The following is an 11,658-nucleotide window of genomic DNA, read 5'->3' as shown; positions in this document are numbered from 1 at the left end:
CTGTAACATTTTTGCTCCCAGAAGCATCAATATCGAGAATTTTTCAAGAATATGTAAAATAGAAGAGTGTTGAAAAAAAACGGTATCCCGAGCATAATACAGAAAAACTTGTACTACAAAAATTGTAGCAAATTGTACCCGTAACGTAATGTTCTCTAACATTTTTGCTCCCAGATGCATCAGTGTGGAGAATTTTTCAAGAATGTGTAAAATAGAAGAGTGTTGAAAAAAAAACGATATCCGGAGCATAATACAGAAAAACTTTTACTACAAAAATTGTAGCAAATTGTACCCTTAACGTAATGGTCTGTAACATTTTTGCTCCCAGATGCATCAATATCGAGAATTTTTCAAGAATGTGTAAAATAGAAGAGTGTTGAAAAAAAACGATATCCGGAGCATAATACAGAAAAACTTTTACTACAAAAATTGTAGCAAATTGTACCCTTAACGTAATGGTCTGTAACATTTTTGCCCCCAGATGCATCAATATCGAGAATTTTTCAAGAATGCGTAAAATAGAAGAGTGTTGAAAAAAAACGGTATCCGGAGCATATACAGAAAAACTTGTAGTACAAAAATTGTAGCAAATTGTACCCGTAACGTAATGGTCTCTAACATTTTTGCTCCCAGAAGCATCAATATCGAGAATTTTTCAAGAATATGTAAAATAGAAGAGTGTTGAAAAAAAACGGTATCCCGAGCATAATACAGAAAAACTTGTACTACAAAAATTGTAGCAAATTGTACCCGTAACGTAATGGTCTCTAACATTTTTGCTCCCAGATGCATCAATATCGAGAATTTTTCAAGAATGTGTAAAATAGAAGAGTGTTGAAAAAAAACGATATCCGGAGCATAATACAGAAAAACTTTTACTACAAAAATTGTAGCAAATTGTACCCTTAACGTAATGGTCTGTAACATTTTTGCTCCCAGATGCATCAATATCGAGAATTTTTCAAGAATGTGTAAAATAGAAGAGTGTTGAAAAAAAACGATATCCGGAGCATAATACAGAAAAACTTTTACTACAAAAATTGTAGCAAATTGTACCCTTAACGTAATGGTCTGTAACATTTTTGCCCCCAGATGCATCAATATCGAGAATTTTTCAAGAATGCGTAAAATAGAAGAGTGTTGAAAAAAAACGGTATCCGGAGCATATACAGAAAAACTTGTAGTACAAAAATTGTAGCAAATTGTACCCGTAACGTAATGGTCTCTAACATTTTTGCTCCCAGATGCATCAGTGTGGAGAAGTTTTCAAGAATGTGTAAAATAGAAGAGTGTTGAAAAAAAACGGTATCCGGAGCATAATACAGAAAAACTTGTACAACAAAAATTGTAGCAAATTGTACCCGTAACGTAATGGTCTGTAACATTTTTGCTCCCAGATGCATCAATATCGAGAATTTTTCAAGAATGTGTAAAATAGAAGAGTGTTGAAAAAAAACGGTATCCGGAGCATAATACAGAAAAACTTGTACTACAAAAATTGTAGCAAATTGTACCCGTAACGTAATGGTCTCTAACATTTTTGCTCCCAGATGCATCAGTGTGGAGAATTTTTCAAGAATGTGTAAAATAGAAGAGTGTTGAAAAAAAACGGTATCCGGAGCATAATACAGAAAAACTTGTAGTACAAAAATTGTAGCAAATTGTACCCTTAACGTAATGGTCTGTAACATTTTTGCTCCCAGAAGCATCAATATCGAGAATTTTTCAAGAATATGTAAAATAGAAGAGTGTTGAAAAAAAACGGTATCCCGAGCATAATACAGAAAAACTTGTACTACAAAAATGGTAGCAAATTGTACCCGTAACGTAATGGTCTCTAACATTTTTGCTCCCAGATGCATCAGTGTGGAGAATTTTTCAAGAATGTGTAAAATAGAAGAGTGTTGAAAAAAAAACGATATCCGGAGCATAATACAGAAAAACTTTTACTACAAAAATTGTAGCAAATTGTACCCTTAACGTAATGGTCTGTAACATTTTTGCTCCCAGATGCATCAATATCGAGAATTTTTCAAGAATGTGTAAAATAGAAGAGTGTTGAAAAAAAACGATATCCGGAGCATAATACAGAAAAACTTTTACTACAAAAATTGTAGCAAATTGTACCCTTAACGTAATGGTCTGTAACATTTTTGCCCCCAGATGCATCAATATCGAGAATTTTTCAAGAATGCGTAAAATAGAAGAGTGTTGAAAAAAAACGGTATCCGGAGCATAATACAGAAAAACTTGTAGTACAAAAATTGTAGCAAATTGTACCCGTAACGTAATGGTCTCTAACATTTTTGCTCCCAGATGCATCAGTGTGGAGAATTTTTCAAGAATGTGTAAAATAGAAGAGTGTTGAAAAAAAACGGTATCCGGAGCATAATACAGAAAAACTTGTACAACAAAAATTGTAGCAAATTGTACCCGTAACGTAATGGTCTGTAACATTTTTGCTCCCAGATGCATCAATATCGAGAATTTTTCAAGAATGTGTAAAATAGAAGAGTGTTGAAAAAAAACGGTATCCGGAGCATAATACAGAAAAACTTGTACTACAAAAATTGTAGCAAATTGTACCCGTAACGTAATGGTCTGTAACATTTTTGCTCCCAGAAGCATCAATATCGAGAATTTTTCAAGAATATGTAAAATAGAAGAGTGTTGAAAAAAAACGGTATCCCGAGCATAATACAGAAAAACTTGTACTACAAAAATTGTAGCAAATTGTACCCGTAACGTAATGTTCTCTAACATTTTTGCTCCCAGATGCATCAGTGTGGAGAATTTTTCAAGAATGTGTAAAATAGAAGAGTGTTGAAAAAAAAACGATATCCGGAGCATAATACAGAAAAACTTTTACTACAAAAATTGTAGCAAATTGTACCCTTAACGTAATGGTCTGTAACATTTTTGCTCCCAGATGCATCAATATCGAGAATTTTTCAAGAATGTGTAAAATAGAAGAGTGTTGAAAAAAAACGATATCCGGAGCATAATACAGAAAAACTTTTACTACAAAAATTGTAGCAAATTGTACCCTTAACGTAATGGTCTGTAACATTTTTGCCCCCAGATGCATCAATATCGAGAATTTTTCAAGAATGCGTAAAATAGAAGAGTGTTGAAAAAAAACGGTATCCGGAGCATAATACAGAAAAACTTGTAGTACAAAAATTGTAGCAAATTGTACCCGTAACGTAATGGTCTCTAACATTTTTGCTCCCAGATGCATCAGTGTGGAGAATTTTTCAAGAATGTGTAAAATAGAAGAGTGTTGAAAAAAAACGGTATCCGGAGCATAATACAGAAAAACTTGTAGTACAAAAATTGTAGCAAATTGTACCCTTAACGTAATGGTCTGTAACATTTTTGCTCCCAGAAGCATCAATATCGAGAATTTTTCAAGAATATGTAAAATAGAAGAGTGTTGAAAAAAAACGGTATCCCGAGCATAATACAGAAAAACTTGTACTACAAAAATTGTAGCAAATTGTACCCGTAACGTAATGGTCTCTAACATTTTTGCTCCCAGATGCATCAATATCGAGAATTTTTCAAGAATGTGTAAAATAGAAGAGTGTTGAAAAAAAACGATATCCGGAGCATAATACAGAAAAACTTTTACTACAAAAATTATAGCAAATTGTACCCTTAACGTAATGGTCTGTAACATTTTTGCTCCCAGATGCATCAATATCGAGAATTTTTCAAGAATGTGTAAAATAGAAGAGTGTTGAAAAAAAACGATATCCGGAGCATAATACAGAAAAACTTTTACTACAAAAATTGTAGCAAATTGTACCCTTAACGTAATGGTCTGTAACATTTTTGCCCCCAGATGCATCAATATCGAGAATTTTTCAAGAATGCGTAAAATAGAAGAGTGTTGAAAAAAAACGGTATCCGGAGCATAATACAGAAAAACTTGTAGTACAAAAATTGTAGCAAATTGTACCCGTAACGTAATGGTCTCTAACATTTTTGCTCCCAGATGCATCAGTGTGGAGAAGTTTTCAAGAATGTGTAAAATAGAAGAGTGTTGAAAAAAAACGGTATCCGGAGCATAATACAGAAAAACTTGTACAACAAAAATTGTAGCAAATTGTACCCGTAACGTAATGGTCTGTAACATTTTTGCTCCCAGATGCATCAATATCGAGAATTTTTCAAGAATGTGTAAAATAGAAGAGTGTTGAAAAAAAACGGTATCCGGAGCATAATACAGAAAAACTTGTACTACAAAAATTGTAGCAAATTGTACCCGTAACGTAATGGTCTCTAACATTTTTGCTCCCAGATGCATCAGTGTGGAGAATTTTTCAAGAATGTGTAAAATAGAAGAGTGTTGAAAAAAAACGGTATCCGGAGCATAATACAGAAAAACTTGCAGTACAAAAATTGTAGCAAATTGTACCCTTAACGTAATGGTCTGTAACATTTTTGCTCCCAGAAGCATCAATATCGAAAATTTTTCAAGAATATGTAAAATAGAAGAGTGTTGAAAAAAAACGGTATCCCGAGCATAATACAGAAAAACTTGTACTACAAAAATTGTAGCAAATTGTACCCGTAACGTAATGGTCTCTAACATTTTTGCTCCCAGATGCATCAGTGTGGAGAATTTTTCAAGAATGTGTAAAATAGAAGAGTGTTGAAAAAAAAACGATATCCGGAGCATAATACAGAAAAACTTTTACTACAAAAATTGTAGCAAATTGTACCCTTAACGTAATGGTCTGTAACATTTTTGCTCCCAGATGCATCAATATCGAGAATTTTTCAAGAATGTGTAAAATAGAAGAGTGTTGAAAAAAAACGATATCCGGAGCATAATACAGAAAAACTTTTACTACAAAAATTGTAGCAAATTGTACCCTTAACGTAATGGTCTGTAACATTTTTGCCCCCAGATGCATCAATATCGAGAATTTTTCAAGAATGCGTAAAATAGAAGAGTGTTGAAAAAAAACGGTATCCGGAGCATAATACAGAAAAACTTGTAGTACAAAAATTGTAGCAAATTGTACCCGTAACGTAATGGTCTCTAACATTTTTGCTCCCAGATGCATCAGTGTGGAGAATTTTTCAAGAATGTGTAAAATAGAAGAGTGTTGAAAAAAAACGGTATCCGGAGCATAATACAGAAAAACTTGTACAACAAAAATTGTAGCAAATTGTACCCGTAACGTAATGGTCTGTAACATTTTTGCTCCCAGATGCATCAATATCGAGAATTTTTCAAGAATGTGTAAAATAGAAGAGTGTTGAAAAAAAACGGTATCCGGAGCATAATACAGAAAAACTTGTACTACAAAAATTGTAGCAAATTGTACCCGTAACGTAATGGTCTGTAACATTTTTGCTCCCAGAAGCATCAATATCGAGAATTTTTCAAGAATATGTAAAATAGAAGAGTGTTGAAAAAAAACGGTATCCCGAGCATAATACAGAAAAACTTGTACTACAAAAATTGTAGCAAATTGTACCCGTAACGTAATGGTCTCTAACATTTTTGCTCCCAGATGCATCAGTGTGGAGAATTTTTCAAGAATGTGTAAAATAGAAGAGTGTTGAAAAAAAAACGATATCCGGAGCATAATACAGAAAAACTTTTACTACAAAAATTGTAGCAAATTGTACCCTTAACGTAATGGTCTGTAACATTTTTGCTCCCAGATGCATCAATATCGAGAATTTTTCAAGAATGTGTAAAATAGAAGAGTGTTGAAAAAAAACGATATCCGGAGCATAATACAGAAAAACTTTTACTACAAAAATTGTAGCAAATTGTACCCTTAACGTAATGGTCTGTAACATTTTTGCCCCCAGATGCATCAATATCGAGAATTTTTCAAGAATGCGTAAAATAGAAGAGTGTTGAAAAAAAACGGTATCCGGAGCATAATACAGAAAAACTTGTAGTACAAAAATTGTAGCAAATTGTACCCGTAACGTAATGGTCTCTAACATTTTTGCTCCCAGATGCATCAGTGTGGAGAATTTTTCAAGAATGTGTAAAATAGAAGAGTGTTGAAAAAAAACGGTATCCGGAGCATAATACAGAAAAACTTGTACAACAAAAATTGTAGCAAATTGTACCCGTAACGTAATGGTCTGTAACATTTTTGCTCCCAGATGCATCAATATCGAGAATTTTTCAAGAATGTGTAAAATAGAAGAGTGTTGAAAAAAAACGGTATCCGGAGCATAATACAGAAAAACTTGTACTACAAAAATTGTAGCAAATTGTACCCGTAACGTAATGGTCTGTAACATTTTTGCTCCCAGAAGCATCAATATCGAGAATTTTTCAAGAATATGTAAAATAGAAGAGTGTTGAAAAAAAAACGGTATCCCGAGCATAATACAGAAAAACTTGTACTACAAAAATTGTAGCAAATTGTACCCGTAACGTAATGGTCTCTAACATTTTTGCTCCCAGATGCATCAGTGTGGAGAATTTTTCAAGAATGTGTAAAATAGAAGAGTGTTGAAAAAAAAACGATATCCGGAGCATAATACAGAAAAACTTTTACTACAAAAATTGTAGCAAATTGTACCCTTAACGTAATGGTCTGTAACATTTTTGCTCCCAGATGCATCAATATCGAGAATTTTTCAAGAATGTGTAAAATAGAAGAGTGTTGAAAAAAAACGATATCCGGAGCATAATACAGAAAAACTTTTACTACAAAAATTGTAGCAAATTGTACCCTTAACGTAATGGTCTGTAACATTTTTGCCCCCAGATGCATCAATATCGAGAATTTTTCAAGAATGCGTAAAATAGAAGAGTGTTGAAAAAAAACGGTATCCGGAGCATAATACAGAAAAACTTGTAGTACAAAAATTGTAGCAAATTGTACCCGTAACGTAATGGTCTCTAACATTTTTGTTCCCAGATGCATCAGTGTGGAGAATTTTTCAAGAATGTGTAAAATAGAAGAGTGTTGAAAAAAAACGGTATCCGGAGCATAATACAGAAAAACTTGTACAACAAAAATTGTAGCAAATTGTACCCGTAACGTAATGGTCTGTAACATTTTTGCTCCCAGATGCATCAATATCGAGAATTTTTCAAGAATGTGTAAAATAGAAGAGTGTTGAAAAAAAACGGTATCCGGAGCATAATACAGAAAAACTTGTACTACAAAAATTGTAGCAAATTGTACCCGTAACGTAATGGTCTCTAACATTTTTGCTCCCAGATCCATCAGTGTGGAGAATTTTTCAAGAATGTGTAAAATAGAAGAGTGTTGAAAAAAAACGGTATCCGGAGCATAATACAGAAAAACTTGTAGTACAAAAATTGTAGCAAATTGTACCCTTAACGTAATGGTCTGTAACATTTTTGCTCCCAGAAGCATCAAAATCGAGAATTTTTCAAGAATATGTAAAATAGAAGAGTGTTGAAAAAAAACGGTATCCCGAGCATAATACAGAAAAACTTGTACTACAAAAATTGTAGCAAATTGTACCCGTAACGTAATGGTCTGTAACATTTCTGCTCCCAGATGCATCAGTGTGGAGAATTTTTCAAGAATGTGTAAAATAGAAGAGTGTTGAAAAAAAAACGATATCCGGAGCATAATACAGAAAAACTTTTACTACAAAAATTGTAGCAAATTGTACCCTTAACGTAATGGTCTGTAACATTTTTGCTCCCAGATGCATCAATATCGAGAATTTTTCAAGAATGTGTAAAATAGAAGAGTGTTGAAAAAAAACGGTATCCGGAGCATAATACAGAAAAACTTGTACTACAAAAATTGTAGCAAATTGTACCCGTAACGTAATGGTCTCTAACATTTTTGCTCCCAGATCCATCAGTGTGGAGAATTTTTCAAGAATGTGTAAAATAGAAGAGTGTTGAAAAAAAACGGTATCCGGAGCATAATACAGAAAAACTTGTAGTACAAAAATTGTAGCAAATTGTACCCTTAACGTAATGGTCTGTAACATTTTTGCTCCCAGAAGCATCAAAATCGAGAATTTTTCAAGAATGTGTAAAATAGAAGAGTGTTGAAAAAAAACGATATCCGGAGCATAATACAGAAAAACTTTTACTACAAAAATTGTAGCAAATTGTACCCTTAACGTAATGGTCTGTAACATTTTTGCCCCCAGATGCATCAATATCGAGAATTTTTCAAGAATGCGTAAAATAGAAGAGTGTTGAAAAAAAACGGTATCCGGAGCATAATACAGAAAAACTTGTAGTACAAAAATTGTAGCAAATTGTACCCGTAACGTAATGGTCTCTAACATTTTTGCTCCCAGATGCATCAGTGTGGAGAATTTTTCAAGAATGTGTAAAATAGAAGAGTGTTGAAAAAAAACGGTATCCGGAGCATAATACAGAAAAACTTGTAGTACAAAAATTGTAGCAAATTGTACCCTTAACGTAATGGTCTGTAACATTTTTGCTCCCAGAAGCATCAATATCGAGAATTTTTCAAGAATATGTAAAATAGAAGAGTGTTGAAAAAAAACGGTATCCCGAGCATAATACAGAAAAACTTGTACTACAAAAATTGTAGCAAATTGTACCCGTAACGTAATGGTCTCTAACATTTTTGCTCCCAGATGCATCAATATCGAGAATTTTTCAAGAATGTGTAAAATAGAAGAGTGTTGAAAAAAAACGATATCCGGAGCATAATACAGAAAAACTTTTACTACAAAAATTATAGCAAATTGTACCCTTAACGTAATGGTCTGTAACATTTTTGCTCCCAGATGCATCAATATCGAGAATTTTTCAAGAATGTGTAAAATAGAAGAGTGTTGAAAAAAAACGATATCCGGAGCATAATACAGAAAAACTTTTACTACAAAAATTGTAGCAAATTGTACCCTTAACGTAATGGTCTGTAACATTTTTGCCCCCAGATGCATCAATATCGAGAATTTTTCAAGAATGCGTAAAATAGAAGAGTGTTGAAAAAAAACGGTATCCGGAGCATAATACAGAAAAACTTGTAGTACAAAAATTGTAGCAAATTGTACCCGTAACGTAATGGTCTCTAACATTTTTGCTCCCAGATGCATCAGTGTGGAGAAGTTTTCAAGAATGTGTAAAATAGAAGAGTGTTGAAAAAAAACGGTATCCGGAGCATAATACAGAAAAACTTGTACAACAAAAATTGTAGCAAATTGTACCCGTAACGTAATGGTCTGTAACATTTTTGCTCCCAGATGCATCAATATCGAGAATTTTTCAAGAATGTGTAAAATAGAAGAGTGTTGAAAAAAAACGGTATCCGGAGCATAATACAGAAAAACTTGTACTACAAAAATTGTAGCAAATTGTACCCGTAACGTAATGGTCTCTAACATTTTTGCTCCCAGATGCATCAGTGTGGAGAATTTTTCAAGAATGTGTAAAATAGAAGAGTGTTGAAAAAAAACGGTATCCGGAGCATAATACAGAAAAACTTGCAGTACAAAAATTGTAGCAAATTGTACCCTTAACGTAATGGTCTGTAACATTTTTGCTCCCAGAAGCATCAATATCGAAAATTTTTCAAGAATATGTAAAATAGAAGAGTGTTGAAAAAAAACGGTATCCCGAGCATAATACAGAAAAACTTGTACTACAAAAATTGTAGCAAATTGTACCCGTAACGTAATGGTCTCTAACATTTTTGCTCCCAGATGCATCAGTGTGGAGAATTTTTCAAGAATGTGTAAAATAGAAGAGTGTTGAAAAAAAAACGATATCCGGAGCATAATACAGAAAAACTTTTACTACAAAAATTGTAGCAAATTGTACCCTTAACGTAATGGTCTGTAACATTTTTGCTCCCAGATGCATCAATATCGAGAATTTTTCAAGAATGTGTAAAATAGAAGAGTGTTGAAAAAAAACGGTATCCGGAGCATAATACAGAAAAACTTTTACTACAAAAATTGTAGCAAATTGTACCCTTAACGTAATGGTCTGTAACATTTTTGCCCCCAGATGCATCAATATCGAGAATTTTTCAAGAATGCGTAAAATAGAAGAGTGTTGAAAAAAAACGGTATCCGGAGCATAATACAGAAAAACTTGTAGTACAAAAATTGTAGCAAATTGTACCCGTAACGTAATGGTCTCTAACATTTTTGCTCCCAGATGCATCAGTGTGGAGAATTTTTCAAGAATGTGTAAAATAGAAGAGTGTTGAAAAAAAACGGTATCCGGAGCATAATACAGAAAAACTTGTACAACAAAAATTGTAGCAAATTGTACCCGTAACGTAATGGTCTCTAACATTTTTGCTCCCAGATGCATCAGTGTGGAGAAGTTTTCAAGAATGTGTAAAATAGAAGAGTGTTGAAAAAAAACGGTATCCGGAGCATAATACAGAAAAACTTGTACAACAAAAATTGTAGCAAATTGTACCCGTAACGTAATGGTCTGTAACATTTTTGCTCCCAGATGCATCAATATCGAGAATTTTTCAAGAATGTGTAAAATAGAAGAGTGTTGAAAAAAAACGGTATCCGGAGCATAATACAGAAAAACTTGTACTACAAAAATTGTAGCAAATTGTACCCGTAACGTAATGGTCTCTAACATTTTTGCTCCCAGATGCATCAGTGTGGAGAATTTTTCAAGAATGTGTAAAATAGAAGAGTGTTGAAAAAAAACGGTATCCGGAGCATAATACAGAAAAACTTGCAGTACAAAAATTGTAGCAAATTGTACCCTTAACGTAATGGTCTGTAACATTTTTGCTCCCAGAAGCATCAATATCGAAAATTTTTCAAGAATATGTAAAATAGAAGAGTGTTGAAAAAAAACGGTATCCCGAGCATAATACAGAAAAACTTGTACTACAAAAATTGTAGCAAATTGTACCCGTAACGTAATGGTCTCTAACATTTTTGCTCCCAGATGCATCAGTGTGGAGAATTTTTCAAGAATGTGTAAAATAGAAGAGTGTTGAAAAAAAAACGATATCCGGAGCATAATACAGAAAAACTTTTACTACAAAAATTGTAGCAAATTGTACCCTTAACGTAATGGTCTGTAACATTTTTGCTCCCAGATGCATCAATATCGAGAATTTTTCAAGAATGTGTAAAATAGAAGAGTGTTGAAAAAAAACGATATCCGGAGCATAATACAGAAAAACTTTTACTACAAAAATTGTAGCAAATTGTACCCTTAACGTAATGGTCTGTAACATTTTTGCCCCCAGATGCATCAATATCGAGAATTTTTCAAGAATGCGTAAAATAGAAGAGTGTTGAAAAAAAACGGTATCCGGAGCATAATACAGAAAAACTTGTAGTACAAAAATTGTAGCAAATTGTACCCGTAACGTAATGGTCTCTAACATTTTTGCTCCCAGATGCATCAGTGTGGAGAATTTTTCAAGAATGTGTAAAATAGAAGAGTGTTGAAAAAAAACGGTATCCGGAGCATAATACAGAAAAACTTGTACAACAAAAATTGTAGCAAATTGTACCCGTAACGTAATGGTCTGTAACATTTTTGCTCCCAGATGCATCAATATCGAGAATTTTTCAAGAATGTGTAAAATAGAAGAGTGTTGAAAAAAAACGATATCCGGAGCATAATACAGAAAAACTTTTACTACAAAAATTGTAGCAAATTGTACCCTTAACGTAATGGTCTGTAACATTTTTGCCCCCAGA

The sequence above is a fragment of the Onthophagus taurus genome, chromosome 6, assembly GCF_036711975.1.
Source record: "Onthophagus taurus isolate NC chromosome 6, IU_Otau_3.0, whole genome shotgun sequence".
In the NCBI taxonomy this organism is placed as follows: domain Eukaryota; kingdom Metazoa; phylum Arthropoda; class Insecta; order Coleoptera; family Scarabaeidae; genus Onthophagus; species Onthophagus taurus.
Note: the sequence above shows the minus strand (reverse complement) of the source record.